The 17,228-nt window shown below is 43.0% G+C and overlaps 1 pseudogene; it reads right to left on the bottom strand.

The window, feature by feature from the left end:
- Positions 1-13,888: 13,888 nt before the first annotated feature.
- On the bottom strand, positions 13,889-14,746 carry LOC136389506 (nucleophosmin-like; annotated as a pseudogene).
- Between the last annotated feature and the right edge of the window lie 2,482 nt (positions 14,747-17,228).

The following is a 17,228-nucleotide window of genomic DNA, read 5'->3' as shown; positions in this document are numbered from 1 at the left end:
ACAGTCAGACCCAGAGAGGATTCTCTTCCTCCCTGAGACCAGGGCTTCCCAGCTAGAAGAACTTCTGCAGAGGGGACTGTTGGCCCCACCCAATCTGAACCTACTGCTTACCTCACTGGGGCAAAATAGAAGTGGAGTATCCAGTAGTGTCTGAGGGATTAGGCTCTGGAGTAAGAGCCACTTTTCCCATACTGAGCTCCTGACCAAAAGACCCCTGAAGTAGAGGGTCCCAATAATGTTGTATTCACAGCCTCAGATGCCCTAATCCACCACACTTGCAACCTGTAGAGGGGTTGGTAGGGTGAGGTCAGTCTAAGCCCACAGTATAGTCTTTCTACAAAAGACTCTATAGGAAGACCAAGCAGCTACAAGAGGAGATGGAGCAGCTAAAAAGTGGAGGCAAATCTTATGGAGCATGGGGTTTTTATGGAGTTGCTCTCATCTATAAGCAGGAGGAAGCTGATCCTTATACACAGATTGGCTCTTCACACACACAGGCACAGAAAACACAGACACAAACAGTGAACAGAGCAGTAGTTCCAGACAGGTGGCCTGTCGGGAGCCGATCAACAACTGCTGGCTGACAAGGTCACAGCAGGAGAAGACCCACAACTGCTGGCTGACAAGGTCACAGCAGAAGAAGATCAAAAACTGCTGATTGACAAAGTCACAGCAGAGAAGACCAATGGCTGCAGGGTGACAAAGTCACTGCAAAGGAAAGGCACAATGATACTTCCCCCTTTGACTTTTTGAATTAATTTGGCCTTATATCCCCCCTTTTCTGGGTGTGTGCTATTATTTGTGGCACAGGGATAATAGTACCGTGCTTTCCCTGTAGATTCGTAGTGATTTCTTTGGAAATGAGACAGAGGGTGTGAGTTCCACAGAAAAGCCTGTAAGCCCTTAGAACTGGGCTCATAGACATAAGAGGCTGGCTATGATATCCCTCGTAAAGGGTTAAGTCTGTAGGAGAATTCCTTCTTAATCATGTTAGAAAGAATAGATTGTGACTTGTGAATGGGTAGGAGGCAGTGGCTGTGCACAGAGCACCCTTCGGCCTTCACTTAACATTTTTCCTCCCTAGCCTTTTCATGTGATAAAGTAGAGAAACATTCCTTTCTTCTTGCTTATTTTATCTGCAAATAGTGGTATATTCTGAGAAGAATAGAGTCAGAACTTAACTAGTGTTTAAATATAATAAGTAATATTTGACTAGACAATAGTATCTTAGGTAAGGTATAGTAATGTTTTACTAAAAGAATTGTCTTTTGACTAAAGGCAATTGCTAGGCTTTCTCAATGAGATGTTCTCATGAGATTTAAAAATGTAGGGAAATCCATGGAATGTCTTGTGTTGCTGCTGGGCTATCTTGCAAGTGCACTCTGCATATCTTTGGATGAAAGCTATTCTTGATGTTATGTTAATTTCTTTAGAGGCAAGCCTTTTAGAATCTTGTGAGAAAAAGTAGGACACTGCATAAGCTCAAGGCCATTTACCTGAGCAAGCGGTGGTCCATTGTTAGTCGTCTGCCTAATCTCTCTCTGCCCCTTAACTCACAACAGCAGTAAAGTTAGTTAACTATTAGTACTAATACTCTAAAAGCTTTTACTGATGTTGTTATCGCTATTCAAGTTATTTTGTATTTTGAATGATTTGCTACCTGGTTTGTGACTCATAGATGTAAATTAACTGTTATCTGGAAACACGCAAACATAGTGAAACAAAAGCAATAATTAACACCATGTGATTGTAACTCGGTGTGCGTGTATAAAAAGGGAGCTATACTAGCATTTGGCAGAGATGCCTGGCAGTAAATGCTAACCAGAGAATAAAGAGAAAGAAAAGAATTCGGCTCTCTCACTCCATTTTCGCCGACGCCGTCTCCTCCTGTGGGACCCCTGGATCCCCCCCGGGGCTGGACCCCGGCAGTGGCCCATAGCAGGTTACAAACAACTACTAATGCCAACCCCAGAGGACCCAGAACCAACACAACCAGTAGTGGATGGCAGACCGCACTGATGCATAGACTCAGCTAGACACAAACAGCATGCCCAAAGGAGGAGTCCAGTAGGCACCAGATACTGCACAGAATAAATATGCCCAACAGGGCAGACACTGCACAGTGTCCAATACACATGATTAAGGCTGACCTTAAAGTCAGGCAGCCTGAAGGGATAACCACACCCATGAAAAGACTAACTGCATTCAAGATTCACATACAACAGGAGGGTAAGTAATACTCTCAAGAAGCACTCCTAGAGTAAGGAACTCATGTGGCCTGGAGGCCAATACCACTGAGCCCATCTTCTTCATAAAGATGCCACAACAAATTTCAAAATCAGATCAGGACTACCTAGTACACAGACAAAATGTGAAGACAAAGAAATATTACCCAAATGAATCAAAAGGAGAAATCCCCAGAAAAAGAATTAAATGAAATGGAAGTACCAAACTACCTGATGCAGAGTTTCAAATATGGTTATTAGGATACTCAAGGATCTTAGAGCAATGATGGAGGATCACAATGAGAACTTAAACAAAGAGATAGCAAACATCAAAAAAGACATTGAAATCATAAAAAAAGAACCAGTCAGAAATGACAAATACAATATCAGAAATGAAGACTGCACTAGAAAGAGTCAATAGCAGGCTGGGTGAAATGGAGGATTAAATCAGTGAATTAGAGGATAAGAATAACATATGCACAGAAGCAGAACAGCAAAAAGAAAAGAGGCTCAAAAAGACTGAGGAAACTCTAGGAGAGCTCTGTGACAACATGTAGAGAAATAACATCCACATCATACAGGTTCCTGAAGGAGAAGATAATGACCAAGGGAGAGAGAACCTGTCTGAATAAATCATAGCTGAAAATTTCCCTAAATTGATGAAGAAAAAAGTCACACAAATTCAAGAAGCACAGAGGATCTCATTAAAGATAAAACCAAAGAAGACTACACCAAGACATATCATAATTAAAATGCCAAGTTAAGAGACAAAAAATACTAAAAGCTGCAAGAGAAAAGCAGTTAATTATCTACAGAAGAGCCCCAGAATGATGACATCTGACTTTTCAGCAGGGAGGCAAGGCTGAATCAATATTTGGAAATCAATAAACATGATTCATCACATAAGCAAAATAAGTATAAAAATCACATGATTTTTATGCATAAAAATGCATAAAAAGCTCTTGATAAAATCCAGCATCCATTTATGTTCAAAAGTCTCAGCAAAGTGGGAATATAGGGAACAAACCTCAACATAATAAAGGCCATATATGATAAACTAACAGCCAACATCATACTCAATGAGCAAAAATTAAAAGCAATTCCCTTAAGATCAGGAACAAGACAGGGATTCCCCTTTTCACCACTCTTATTCAACATAGATCTAGAAGCCTTAGCCACAGCAATCAGACAAGAAGAAAAAAATAAAAGGCATCCAAATTGGAAAAGAAGTAAAGTTGTCATTATTTGCTGACAACATAATACTGCACATAGAAAACCTGAAAATCTCAAAGAACTACTAGACCTAATAAATAAATATGTCAAGGTGGCAGAATATAATATTAATATTCAGAAATCAGTTGCATTTTTATACACCAACAATAAGCTGTCAGAAATCAAAATTAAGGAAACAATCCCATTCACTATTACAACAACAACAACAACAACAATAATAATAATAAAGTACATAGGAATAAATTTAACAGAGGTAAAAGACTTATACTCAGAAAATTATAAGACATTGAAAAAAGAAATCGAAGAAGATACAAACAAATGAAAGCAAATACCATGTTCATGGATAGGAAGAATTAATAACATTAAAATGTCTATACTACCCAAAGCAATCTATAGAGTCAATGCAATTCCTATTAAAATACCAATGGCATACTTCACAGATCTAGAACAAATATTTCAAACATTTATATGGAACAAAAAAAGAATCTGAATAGCCTCAGCAATCTTGAAAATGAAGAATAAAGTGGGAGGAATCACCCTTTCTGATACCAAGTTATACTACAAGGCCATTGTACTCAAAATAGCTTGGTACTGGCATAAGAACAGGCATACAGATCAATGAAACAGAATAGAGAACCCAGAAATAGACCCACACTTTTATGGTCAGTTGATATTTGACAAAGGAGGCAAGAGTATACAATGGAGTAAAGACAGTCTCTCTAATAAATGATGTTGGGAAAATTAGACAAGTATATGCAACAACAACAAAAAAATGAAACTAGACTCCTAACTTACACCATTCACAAAAACAAACTGAAAGTGGATATAAGTCTTAAATGTAAGTCATGAAACCATAAAAATCTTAGAAGAAAATCGTCAGTAAACTCTCTGATATCTCTCATAGCAGTATTTTTGCCAATATATCTCTGTGGGCAAGTGAAATATAGGACAAAATAAACTAAGACGACCATATCAAACTATAAAGCTTTTCACAGCCAAAGACACCATTAACAAAAGAAAAAGACAACCCACTCAGTGGGAGAACTATTTGCTGGTACGTCTGATAAGGGGTTAATAACCAAAATTTAAAAAGAACTTCTAAAACTGAACACCAAGAAGGTAAACAATCCAATTTAAAAATAAGCCAAACAACTGAATAGACAGTTCTCCAAAAAAGACATACGATAGTATATGAAAAAATGTTTTGTAATCATCAAAGGAATGCAAATTAAAACCACATTGAGATACCACCTCACACCTGTCAGAATGGCACTCATTAACAAAACAACAAACAAGTGCTGGCAAGAGTGTGGAGAAAAGGGAACCCTCCTGCACTGCTGTTGGGGATGCAGACTTGTGCAGCCACTGTGGAAAACAGTATGGAGATTCCTCAAAAAATTAAAAGTGGAACTGCCTTTTGATCAAGCTATCCCACTTTTAGGAATATATCCTAAGAATCCCAAAGCAATAATTCAAAAGAAGATATGCACCCCCATGTTCATTGCAGCATTGTTTACAATAGTCAAGATCTGGACACAGTCCAGGTGTCTGACAATGGATGAGTGGATAAAAAAGTGGTAGCACATATACACAACAGAATATTACATGCCATGAGAAAGAAGGAAATCTTACCTTTTGCGTTGGCATGGATGGACTTAGAGATTATTATGCTAAGTGAAATATGCCAGGCAGAGAAAGACAAATATCATATGATCTCACTTATATACGAAATCTAGGAAACACAGCAAATTGAGGATTGGAATAAAGGCAGAGGTGGGGTCACAGGGGCAGAGGGACAGCTGTCAGAGGGAAAGGAGGTGAGGGGACAGAATCAGAGAAGGTGAAGGGATTAGTCAAATTATATATACAAGCCCTGGCCAGTTGGCTCAGTGGTAGAGCATCGGCCTGGCATGCAGGAGTCCCAGGTTCAATTCCTGGCCAGGGCTCACAGGAGAAGCGCCCATTTGCTTCTCCACCCCTCCCCCTCTCCTTCCTCTCTGTCTCTCTCTTCCCCTCCCGCAGCCAAGGCTCCATTGGAGCAAAGTTGGCCTGGGCGCTGAGGATGGCTCTGTGGCCTCTGCCTCAGGCGCTAGAATGGCTCTGGTTGCAACAGAGCAACACCCCAGACAGGCAGAGCATTGCCCCCTGGTAGGTGTGCTGGGTGGATCCCAGTCGGGCACATGTGGGAGTCTGTCTGACTGCCTCCCCATTTCCAACTTCAGAAAAAATACAAAAAAAAAAAATTATATATACATAACACACAGATACAGATAACAGTACAGTATATCCCAGAGGGGATGGGGGGAGGGAGGTAAAGAGAGTGGGGGAAATGGGGGGGGGGGGCTTGAATCCATATTAACACAATAAATTTAATAAAAAATAAATTTTAAAAAGGTAAAGACTGACCTTTGTCAAGGAAGCTACAGGCCTAGGATGTGACTACTCACCACGACCCTCATTCAGCTAGGAATTTTTACATTCAGACCACCCTGTGTAGTTACTTTGGTCTCTAGGTTTGTAAGGCCTGCAATGCAGGCCTCCCCTGAGCTTGTCAGGTTTAGTGTGTGGCCCCTTTTTTGTCTACACAGGCTAGAAAAACAACTTGGAATTTCCAAAGTTTTCCGAAAGCCCAATCAAGTGAGGTAAGTAATTAACCACTCACACAACCCACATCCTTGACTCTCCACCATACTAACTGTTCCGTTCATGCTTCCACCGTATTTTCTTTCCTCCTACAAATCTATGACTTTGTGTTTCCACAGAGCCACTGTTCCAAGAGGACCGCGGGATAGCAGAAACAACTCTGCGACTCTAAATAGCTTCTCTTTTTCCCTCCCTACTTTTCCCAGACACTGTGGGTAGTAAAAGTAAAGGCCCATAATTTTAGTGCCAACATGTAACATTTTTAATCAGGCTGTACAATTCACACAGGAAGTATTTAGGGGAATGTTAACCTTTACATCTCATATTTTTCCACATTAATAAGATTAGCCTAAAATCAACTAATATAAAAGCAGTAATAAAACCCAGAGTCGCTTTTTTTTTTTATCAAGACCAGGTCCCTGTTTTGTAATATCTCTAATTTGATACCTTGAATTAGGGCAAAGATTCCCAGGTCACACTAAGACTCTTCAAAGGTACATTAAAAACTGGCCAGAGCTTAGCACAAACCCTTGCTCAGAATGAGGCCTTGGATAAATAAGTAATTCTGGAAAAGTCATCTAAACCAAAGATGATGATCTTTATGAGCTACTATTCTGGGGCAAAATAAAAATGTGAAAAGTTTCCTCGGAATTAAACTTTTAAATTATTCCTACTTGAACTGCTTCTTTTTATTATTATTTTTTAACTTTACTATGATACTAAGCAAAGAGGAGGTCATTTTATTTAGCTTAGCTGTGATCTCCTACCAGTTTTATTCACAAATATAGAAGTGCCTAATTAATGCCAAATATTCTCTGTACCCAAGTTTTACGATCTACCTTCAAAGTACAAAATGTTCAAAGTCACATGAAAACCAGGAAGCCTCTGGCGAAAGGCTTCCCAACTGTGCCTTTTTCTTGGCTAGCTTTTTAAGAAACAGAAGAGAGGGGGAGGAGGACCTGAGAGCACTGAGGTGGAGGAACAGAAACAAAAAACTGTGTATGAGCCAGATGCAGACTCAGGAAAACCAAGCGCTGTTCAGCGGGAGTTTAGAATAACCTCAGCACAACCATGAGGCCCTTTGACAGGCTTAAATAGAAGAAGCTGTGACCACTAACAAGAAATGTGTTCACAGCTGCTGTGGGAAGGATGTAGCAAATACTGCAGCGAATAGACTCAGACACTTCTACTCCTGAGGTCTCTCTCTGTTTCCACCTGACCAGACCAACACCCAGGATTGCTCATTTAGAAGTCAATAACTCCCCTGACCAGGCGGTGGTGCAGTGGATAGAGCATCAGACTGAGATGCAGAAGACCCAGGTTCGAGACCCCGAGGTCTCCAACTTGAGGGCAGGCTCATCTAGTTGGAGCAAAAGCTCACTGGCTTGAGCCCAAGGTCGCTTGCTCGAGCAAGGGGTTAGTCAGTCTGCTGAAGGCCCGTAGTCAAGGCATGTATGAGAAAGCAATCAATGAGCAGCTAAGGTGTTGCAACACGCAATGAAAAACTAATGATTGATGCTTCTCATCTCTCCGTTCCTGTCTGTCTGTCCCTGTCTATCCCTCTCTCTGACTCTTTGTCTCTGTAAAAAAAAAAAAAAAAAAAAAAGTCAATAACTCAATCACCCAAAAGTATGTGTTGACTCTTTTTTCAAGAGACCAGAGGCAAAAAAGTAGAAGTTGCTGTCCTTGCCCTCAAAGTGATGAGGACTTAATGGATATGTTGACATAAGAAACGTCCAAACCTGTAGAGAATTTTTTAAAGAGTTTATGGTGAGCCAAATTGATGACATATGCCAAGGAGCAAGATCTCAAATGCCCCGGAGAATAACAGTTTTGCAGCTTCTATTATACATTTGAAATTAAGGAGGGAACTTGAGGAAGATAACGCAGGAGGTAGGAAAAGCAAGGTGGCAATTGTATGACAGGATCATTAACAAGATTATGTGCTCTCTTGAGGGTTAATACCCACTTGAATTACTTCTGGCAGACAATGGTCAGAGCTAGTTTAAAGCCTTTCACTAAAGGAGTTATAGGCCTAGGGCGTTACCCCCCTCCATGGCCTGCCCATTTGGGGACTTATGATAAAATCACTCTGTGGTTATTTTCCACTGAGGCCTTTTTCTTTGTTCGTCCATAGATAACATTCAGAAAGAGAAAACTAACACCTCTAAGCAACCTCACCCTGCCTGACCTCGGAACATGGAACATGGTCTGGAGTACATGGGAGGAGTCACAGACTTTTTCCAGCCTCTGGGGAGAGACTGGCTGCCCCTTATTTATCATTTACCTTCTCTAAGCTTCTATTTCCTTACAATGAGGAAACCAGTGTTTCCTGAGAGTTTTATTTTATAAAGTTGATAGCTGTTTAAGTACTAAATAAATGGCTGTTTTCATCATCATAATCACTAATATCTCTTAGAAGAACTTTCTGGAGGATAGGGCAATATTTTGTGAGTTCCATCCTGGAACTGAAACATACCTTCCTTCTGTTATCAATAGTACTTAGAGAAACTGACTACTTCATAAATTAAACAGATGTTCATTATTTGCCATCAGGCTACAAATACCACAGATAACCAATTCCTTGTGACACTGAAACCCAGTTCCCAACAAGGTCAGCATTACTTGTGGTTGGCAAATAGACCAGCAGGCACTTGGAGCCAGGCGGTTTGTAACTAGCGCCCACCAGTGGGTGACAGGAAATAGCCTGATGAAATAAGCCGTGTGTGCTCAGCTCTAAGTCACACAGGGGAGGGAGTTCAGAGTCTGCAAGCCCCACACAGCTCCCTAGACAAGATCCTGGCTCTGTGATTGCAATGGCAGCCTTCTTTTTTATTTTATTTTATTTTTTTATTTTTACATGAAGGGAACCTTTGGGAGAGGAGGCTTCACAAAGAAGGGGAGTTACTTCCACCAGATCATTAGTGTTATTTTTTAATTAAAGGAGAGATTTTCCGTGATGTAGGTGCTTATAATTTTGCTAGTAAAATGTCAGTTATTTAAAATGATAATGCCCCTTAAGTTTTTTAGGGTGTTTTCAACGTATGCATTATCTTCATAAAAAAGTTGGAAAGATAATGAACAATGAATCATTGAGGGAACCTCAAAAATGATACTAATATTCCCAACCATGAGAAGGCACCTTTTTTTTTTTTTTTTTTTTTTACAGAGACAGAGAGAGAGAGTCAGAGAGAGGGATAGATAGGGACAGACAGACAGGAACAGAGAGAGATGTTGCTTTCTCATATGTGCCTTGACCATGGGCCTTCAGCAGACCAAGTAACCCCTTGCTCAAACCAGCGACCTTGAGTCCAAGCTGGTGAGCTTTGCTCAAACCAGATGAGCCCATGCTCAAGCTGGTGACTTTGGGGTCTGGAACCTGGGTCTTCCACATCCCAGTCCGATGCTCTATCCACTGCGCCACTGCCTGGTCAGGCAAGGCACCTTCTTTTAATTAACACTAAACTAGCAGCCACTTTGTGATGATGAGAAAGTCCTCTGGGGTTCAGAGGCAGGTGGGATCCCAGAAGGCTTTGGGCATCCAACAAGGTGTTATAAAAGGCATAGAATTTGAACTAAGCCTTGAGAAATGGTTTGCATCTAGCCAGGTGTAAAAGAGAGGTGTCTGCCTGAGAGGAGGGACAAGCAGAATGAAAGTCCTGCAGCCTTCACCAAAGCTTTCCCCAAAAAAGCATCACTTCTGTTGAGCACAAATTAAGCCGTGTAACTTACTAATACAATTCGGTCTGGATATCTGGTATGTGCCTGGCTTTGTATGTCTGCGTGCAACATCCATCTATCTCAGGATGTGCAGACTGAGATGGTAGAGAACTTGTCTAACTAATTCTTTTTTTTTTTTTTTTTTTTTTTTTCATTTTTCTGAAGCTGGAAACGGGGAGAGACAGTCAGACAGACTCCCGCATGCGCCCGACCGGGATCCACCCGGCACGCCCACCATGGGGCGACGCTCTGCCCACCAGGGGGCGATGCTCTGCCCATCCTGGGCGTCGCCATATTGCGACCAGAGCCACTCTAGCGCCTGGGGCAGAGGCCACAGAGCCATCCCCAGCGCCCGGGCCATCTTTGCTCCAATGGAGCCTTGGCTGCGGGAGGGGAAGAGAGAGACAGAGAGGAAAGTGCGGCGGAGGGGTGGAGAAGCAAATGGGCGCTTCTCCTGTGTGCCCTGGCCGGGAATCGAACCCGGGTCCTCCGCACGCTAGGCCGACACTCTACCGTAATTCTTAATAAAATGCAGAGCTGTGAAACACTAGGAATACATGGATACTTACTAAAATCTTCTGTCCTCTTAGGGCAGAATGACACACAGCCAATGTAAACCATTTGATCCAAGTCTAAAATTAATTCATACAATCTTGTTATATCTCTCATAACTGAGATAAAGAGGCTCAGGCTTAACAATTCCCAACACTGTCTTTCACACCCTCGGCAGGCTCTCAGACTCAGACTCTACACAGTGTGGAAGATAGAGGTCTGCCTCTAAGTGCTGGGATAACAAACCCCTAAGACGTCCCAATGCCCTAAATGTTTTTTACACACCTCTTCTCATTTCTAATCCACTTCTTCAAAAGCAATGCCAGCCTCAATAATTCTGCCAAGCCCACTCACCCTCTCCTGACCTCCACCATAGCATTCATTACGTGTCTGAGTCATGCTGGGACTTCTAGAGTCACTCCCACGATTCCTCTCCCTTCCTCCCTATAAGCACAGGACCTTGGCCACCCACTGGCATCTTTAACACAGCCCTCCATGTGATTTCACTCAAAAGGTATGAATTATGCTGCATTTCGCCTCATTCTTCTCTACTACTCCCATCATTGGCCCAACTTGATTCACTCATTCATCAAACTCATTGAGCATTTACTATGTGCAAACCACTTTGTTTGGCATTCTGGGAACTAGAAGGCAAAATAAGATTCATTAGCACTTGCCTGTATGGAGCTCACATGATAGTGAGATTCCATTTAAAGATGACAAGGATCTAAAAAGATAGAGTAAGTGCAGAGAGGGCAGGAGCATGAGCACAGGGACAGGAGAGCAGAGTGGTACTCATGGAAGCTATTTCACCTGCCATGGGTGACGCTGAGCCGAGAGGCACCCTGCCAAGTCACCCTTGTTCTTATGCTATAGGAAAGCTTCAGAATTTCTAAGCTGGAGGGTCTTAAGTGCAAATACTGGTTTCAGAACTTGCTTGAAGTTGCTGCATACACTGTGGGAACTTAGACTGTGACTTATTTCAGGTCACACGGAGGGACTGATGAGGATTCGAGGAGCATACTGTGGCGCCTCCAGAAAATACCTCGATATTCTTGGGGCAGGGAGAAGTCCTCTACATTGCTGTTATTCTAACTTTTCTCGGAAAAAGAAGCACCAAATCCAGATAATTCTAAGTCCAAATACTTTAGCAACTCTAAGTTGGCAGACAAAATTTGAGTTGGGTGAAATTTGAGGCTTTCTTTCGATTGGAATTAAAAATGACATTTGAGCCACTGTGGTACAGTGGATAAAGCAGCAACCTGGAATGCTGAGGTTGCCGGTAGAAACCCCGGGCTAGTCTGGTCAAGGTACATACTAGAAGCAACTACTATGAGTTGATGCTTTTCGTTCCTCCCCTTCCCCCTTCACTCTCTCTCTTTTTCTCTCTCTAAAATCAATAAATTAAATATATTTTTAAAAAATAAATTAAAATGGCATTTGAGCTGATCTCTAAAGACCCAAGTGACCATTGCAATAGAACGTATGTGACCATGAAAATAAATACAAGGATTCTGATTACATATACAAAAGAATGAAAGGAAAAGAATGAAAGAATGAAAGGTTCAAAACAGAAGGTAAACGGAGTATACTTACCACCTAGGGTCCTAGGGGAAAAGTATTCCCTGAGATGGATCAGGAGTCATATAATTAGCCAGAATTTCTTTTTCCTGTGAAGCAGTTAATACCTAACATGGAACTTATAAGCCTCATGAGCCAAACCCCTCCACTGTCCACTGCATTACCAGCTTAAAGGAAAGAAGCCACCTAAGAAAATGAATACAACTAGGGTTCAAGCGATTATACCAGACTTTAAACTGAATGGATATTTGGTTAAGTATTTTCTCACTAACTAGTGAATAAGGGCATGAGAGGAAAGGAAAATCACTTAGAGTCAAATAAAGAAATTAAACCTCTGCACATCCCGATTGTATTATGGGTTGATCTTAAAGATGAAAAATAGAACTGAAAACCTGGGATGTATTTCTGCACAAGCTCTGGAAACCATACTTTTTTCTAACCAGGTTGACAGGTGTGCCTGTTCACGGTACCAGTGAATGCAACCATGACTCTCAGCCAGAACCCCCACTTTGGGGTATGGTAACTGTGGCTCCCTGGCTTCTGGTGGTGAATTGCTGCCATGATCTCTCCTGCTTCTGGCCCCATCATCCTCATCAATACTAGTGAGCCCAGCTCTGTGACCCCTCCTGCAGAGAAGGACCCCCCGCCAGCGAGTACTGAATTTTCAGTGAGGCTGGTGCCCTCTCTGCAGCATACTCCCCGATAGTGTTGGTGAGTGGACAGTTAGCTGCTTCTCCTTAGGAGTTAGTTTTCTGATGGCAAATAGTATCTACTAGCATGCTTGTTTGTTTATATATTGTTTTGCCTAGTAAGAATGTGAGAGTTCATCATGGTCTGGGGCTATAACCTGAATCAAAACTTGCTGGTGAAATGCACAAGGTATCACTTAAGAATTTTTTTGCTCTCAGAAAAATTAGGTGAACCTGGTTGAAACCTCCCAATCTTAGAAGATGGTTGCACCATCTTGAATGAGTCTCGTGTCCTCCTCATGAAAGCTGTGCTATGTAACCCTATTTCCCTGAGACAGCTTTGTCTCTGCTCCTATCTAGGACATCCCACCCCTAGGCCAACCAAAAATCAAAATCCACCCTTCTCATTTTTTTTAACTTTGCTTTTACTTTATTAAAATACTAAGTTTAGCCTGACCAGGCAGTGGTGCAGTGGATAGAGCATCGGACTGGGATGTGGAGGACCCAGGTTTGAGACCCCAAGGTCACCAGCTTGAGTGCAAGCTCATCTGGTTTGAGCAAGGCTCACCAGCTTGAGCCCAAGGTCGCTGGCTTGAGCAAGGGGTCACTTGGTCTGCTGTAGCCCAATGGTCAAGGCACATATGAGAAATCAATCAATGAACAACTAATGAACCGCAACGAAGAATTGATGTTTCTCATCTCTCTCCCTTCTTCCCTATCTGTCCCTATCTATCCCTCTCTCTGTCTCTCTCTGTCTCTCCCACAAAAAAAAAAATACTAAGTTTATTTTACATGTATGATTTTGTCTCCCCACCATTTCCATTTGTTGACGACCACAACTACTGTGTCTTATCATGACATGCCATATGTACTTAAAACCAAGCAAAAGGTGGACCTTCATCTTTTGGACAACATGTTCTTGGCAATGGAACCTGAACAGCATTTATAAGACATGGTAGGGAAAGTTCTCACTCTGTATTATAGAAAGAACAGCCAGAGCCCTGGCCAGATAGCTTGGTTGGTTGGAGCATCATCCTGAAGCACAGAGATTGCTGGTTTGATCCTCAGTTAGGGCACATACAGGAACAGATCCAGGTTCCTATCTTTCCCTCTCTCTCTCCCTTCCTCTCTTACTAAAATTAATAAGTAAAAAACTTTAAATAAAATAAAAAAGACAGACAGATATTGACTGTAACAGAAATGCAATTAGGTGGAAAATTTTAACAAACTGTTTAAACTATTTTCTTAAAGAGACTTCCTCTACTGCCAGAGATCTTGAATAGTCTCCTGGTCAGCCATCCAGAAACAATTCTGCACATAGCTGATGAACTTGGCTTCCACTTTGGGAAGAGAACCACCTTTTTCTATACTTGGTTGCATTTTTTGCTTTAATGTCTTCTGCAGAACTAGTTCCTTTCAGTGTTTTAGGAGGTTTTTACCTGTTTTGGAAAGATGCTAGACCTTTTGATCTTGGTGTTGATGGTTTTGAGTCTTTTCCTTCGGATTGATTTTTGAGCTTTTTTGAATGGACTATCTCATACAGATTTCTTTAGTGGATATTTTTCTTTATTTCTTCATCCTCAAAATCATCATCATCTTCATCATCATCATCATCATCCTCATCTTCATCAGCAGCAAGTTTTACTTCTTTCTGGGGAAACACTACCACTTCCAGGGGCAGAATGCTTTTCAGATATACTCAGGAGCTTCACATCGTCGTCCTCTTTATCTTCTCGCTCTGCACCTTCCTACACAGCTACTAAGTGCTGTCCACTAAGATGCACGGGCCAGGAACCACACTTCAACCATAAGACCACAAATGGCGATATCTCAGAGCCACTAAGGGAAACCACTGGCTGTACAGACACTTTCAAAGTTCCCAGTGTTCCTTTAATTAGACTTCTCTCATATTGCCTCTGCTTCAACAACGTGCAATTCGTCCTTTGCATCAGCCCCTAAACAGACTGTTCATGGAGATCATTGGTACTCAATTTCATCATTATCCACCTTAAAGTGATCATTTTTGTCAGCCTTTAGTTCACAATTAAAAAGGTAGTTCTGGGACCTCAGAGTGCTCATTTCCATGCCCACTGATTTTTCCATGGGATGGTGGCACGCTCTTAGGTAAGAGAGAAGGCAGAGGGAGATAAATGACTTCGGTTCCTCAGAACAGACGCTCGGATGGAATTGCACCAAGGACAACCCCTCTCGGGTTTTTTGCCAAGAAGAAACCCAGTCATACTGAGCATGAGTTGTGATTATTATGGTTGTTGAGTTGAAAAGTAGTGGGACCCACTTACCCACTTAGCACTTATCACAGCACAGGGCCCGGCCCCTTCTCTTCTCTCGCAGAGCCCGCCCACTCCAGCTGTCACCCTGCCCACCCCGCCCCCCCACCCCCTACCCCCGCCCTTGGGAAGTCCAGTCCAGCCCTGTCTGTCTCCTCCCGCTTCTCTCCTGGGGCCAGCCCTCTCCTTACGTCTCCTTCCCAGAATTCCAGTGAACAAAAAGTCTCCACATAAGTGAATAACTGAATAAGCATTTGGCTCACTGTCAAATGGCACTTAATAAACATTGGTGGGTGTGTAGCCAGTCGCCAGGGCCACCATCACAGCAGCCTGACCCATGCAGGTTCGAATTGGATTCGGACAGTCGGTAAAGAAACAATGGAGCCAAGAACTGATGGGCCATCACCTTTAATTCTAGCTTGCACTCGGGGGGCAAGTAAAAACATACACTGGGCTCCAGAACCCACTCACATTTAGTGCTCACAAAGCTACTGACTTATCCGAGTTTCCTAGAATCAAAGGTTTCTAGCTCACCAGACTTTATTCACCTCTGTTCCTGTAAGGCCAGGAGCCGCCATCGTGGCCATTCACATGCAGGTTCCCATTGGATTCGGGCAGACGATAAAGAAATGGCGGAGTCAGAGGATGGGGGGCCATCCTATTTATTGGTGTCTCACCAAGACAGGCAAACCACAAAAGAAGACAAGGGAAAAGCAGAAAACCAGCTCTTCCCATGAAGGGCCAGGGATCAGGGAAGCCCCTGCAATTGTGATAGCAGGAACTGTGTGTCCAAGCTCCTGGTCTGTCCCACTTTATAGTGTAGAAAACCAAAATCCCTTAATCCAATATACAAACAAGGAAGTCTCCGATACAAAGTCACCCATCCAAGGCATAATTGGATTCCTCATGAGAGTGCACCACCCAGATAATACAATCATTCAAGGGTGTGGGGAAAAGCTTAGTCCCAAAACCAAACCCCAGGCTACAACGACCTGGCCTGCCTATAGCCTGTCCCCCACACCCAATATAAGTCACAAGCGAGCAAACATATATATCACATTTACAAACTTATTTGACCAACATTCCACCCCTTTTGCTCGCTTTACAATCTAAAGCACAGGCATCTTCCATGATGGTCACTGTGCAAGGAGTAGGATACATTGCATAAACAGAAATAGTACCAACTACAGCAATAGGATTAACAGATCAAAAACTATGGGCGAAATGAGAGAGCTGTCAGTGGCACCAAGAGAGGCAAATCTTTTCCCTCTGGCAGAATACAGGCCAGAGTTTTGTCTGCAGACAGCACCGTAGCTGGCACCAGAGGCCGCCCTGAGCGGGCATACCAAACCTTATTGGCCAATACACCAGCATCTGCTGGTTCTATGTGTAGTAAAATAGGGGAACTCATTATTGGCCATAAAGAAATTACAAAGGTGCCCTTCAAAATGCTGTCCCCTTGAGCACTCAAGGGATAATACACTTCTACCTTAGGTGGCCAGGTGCTGGTTGCCCAAGGAGTTAACTGGAGGTCCACCTCTAACCCCTTTCCCCATGGTGCCAACAAGGCCACCCATCTCAGATGGGGGGCCTGTACAGTCCAGGGCCAAGTCCATTGAAGCTGTTGTCCTTTAAGAAGGGCTGTTGGAGCAGGCAAGAGCACGTTGCCCTGCTGTCCGAAACCTGGCTTGAGTAAAATGTCCTTGGTGCGTATCTGCAACTGAATAGGGGCAGCTGTCCGATGCAGGAGGACCTCTACTGGAGCTGGGCTTCCCCGTCGAGGTCGCTCATTCAAAATCCGAAGTACTGTCCATAAGCGGCGTGTCCATCCAGTAAGAGAGCCGGTGCCCCCCTCCTGTCGCAGTCCCTGCTTTAAGAGTCCATTATAACGCTCAATGATACCAGCAGCCTGGGGGTGGTAGGGAACATGGTACTTCCAGTCCACCCCCAGCTTTTGAGCCCATTGCCTCACCATTGAACCAGTGAAGTGGGTACCATTGTCACTTTCAAGGACCAGCGGTCGCCCGTATGCAGCACTCAGGCGGTCCAGAGCCTGTATGACTGCCCTCTGGTCAGGGTTACGAGCGGGGTAAGCAGCAAGCAGCCCGGTGGCAGTATCTACACAAGTGACTGCATACTGGTACCCTTCTGACTTTGGTAAGGGTCCAATGATGTCTATCTGCCATCGTGTCAGTGGGACATGACCCCTCTGGATCTGTCCAGGTGACACCAGTGGTCTCCGAGGGTGTTCCTTGGAACATACTGCACATTGCTCACAGGCTGCAAGTACCTCTGCA

The sequence above is a fragment of the Saccopteryx leptura genome, chromosome 1, assembly GCF_036850995.1.
Source record: "Saccopteryx leptura isolate mSacLep1 chromosome 1, mSacLep1_pri_phased_curated, whole genome shotgun sequence".
In the NCBI taxonomy this organism is placed as follows: Eukaryota; Metazoa; Chordata; class Mammalia; order Chiroptera; family Emballonuridae; genus Saccopteryx; species Saccopteryx leptura.
The sequence above is the reverse complement of the archived record's forward strand: the minus strand, read 5'-3'. Positions and strand labels throughout refer to the sequence as shown.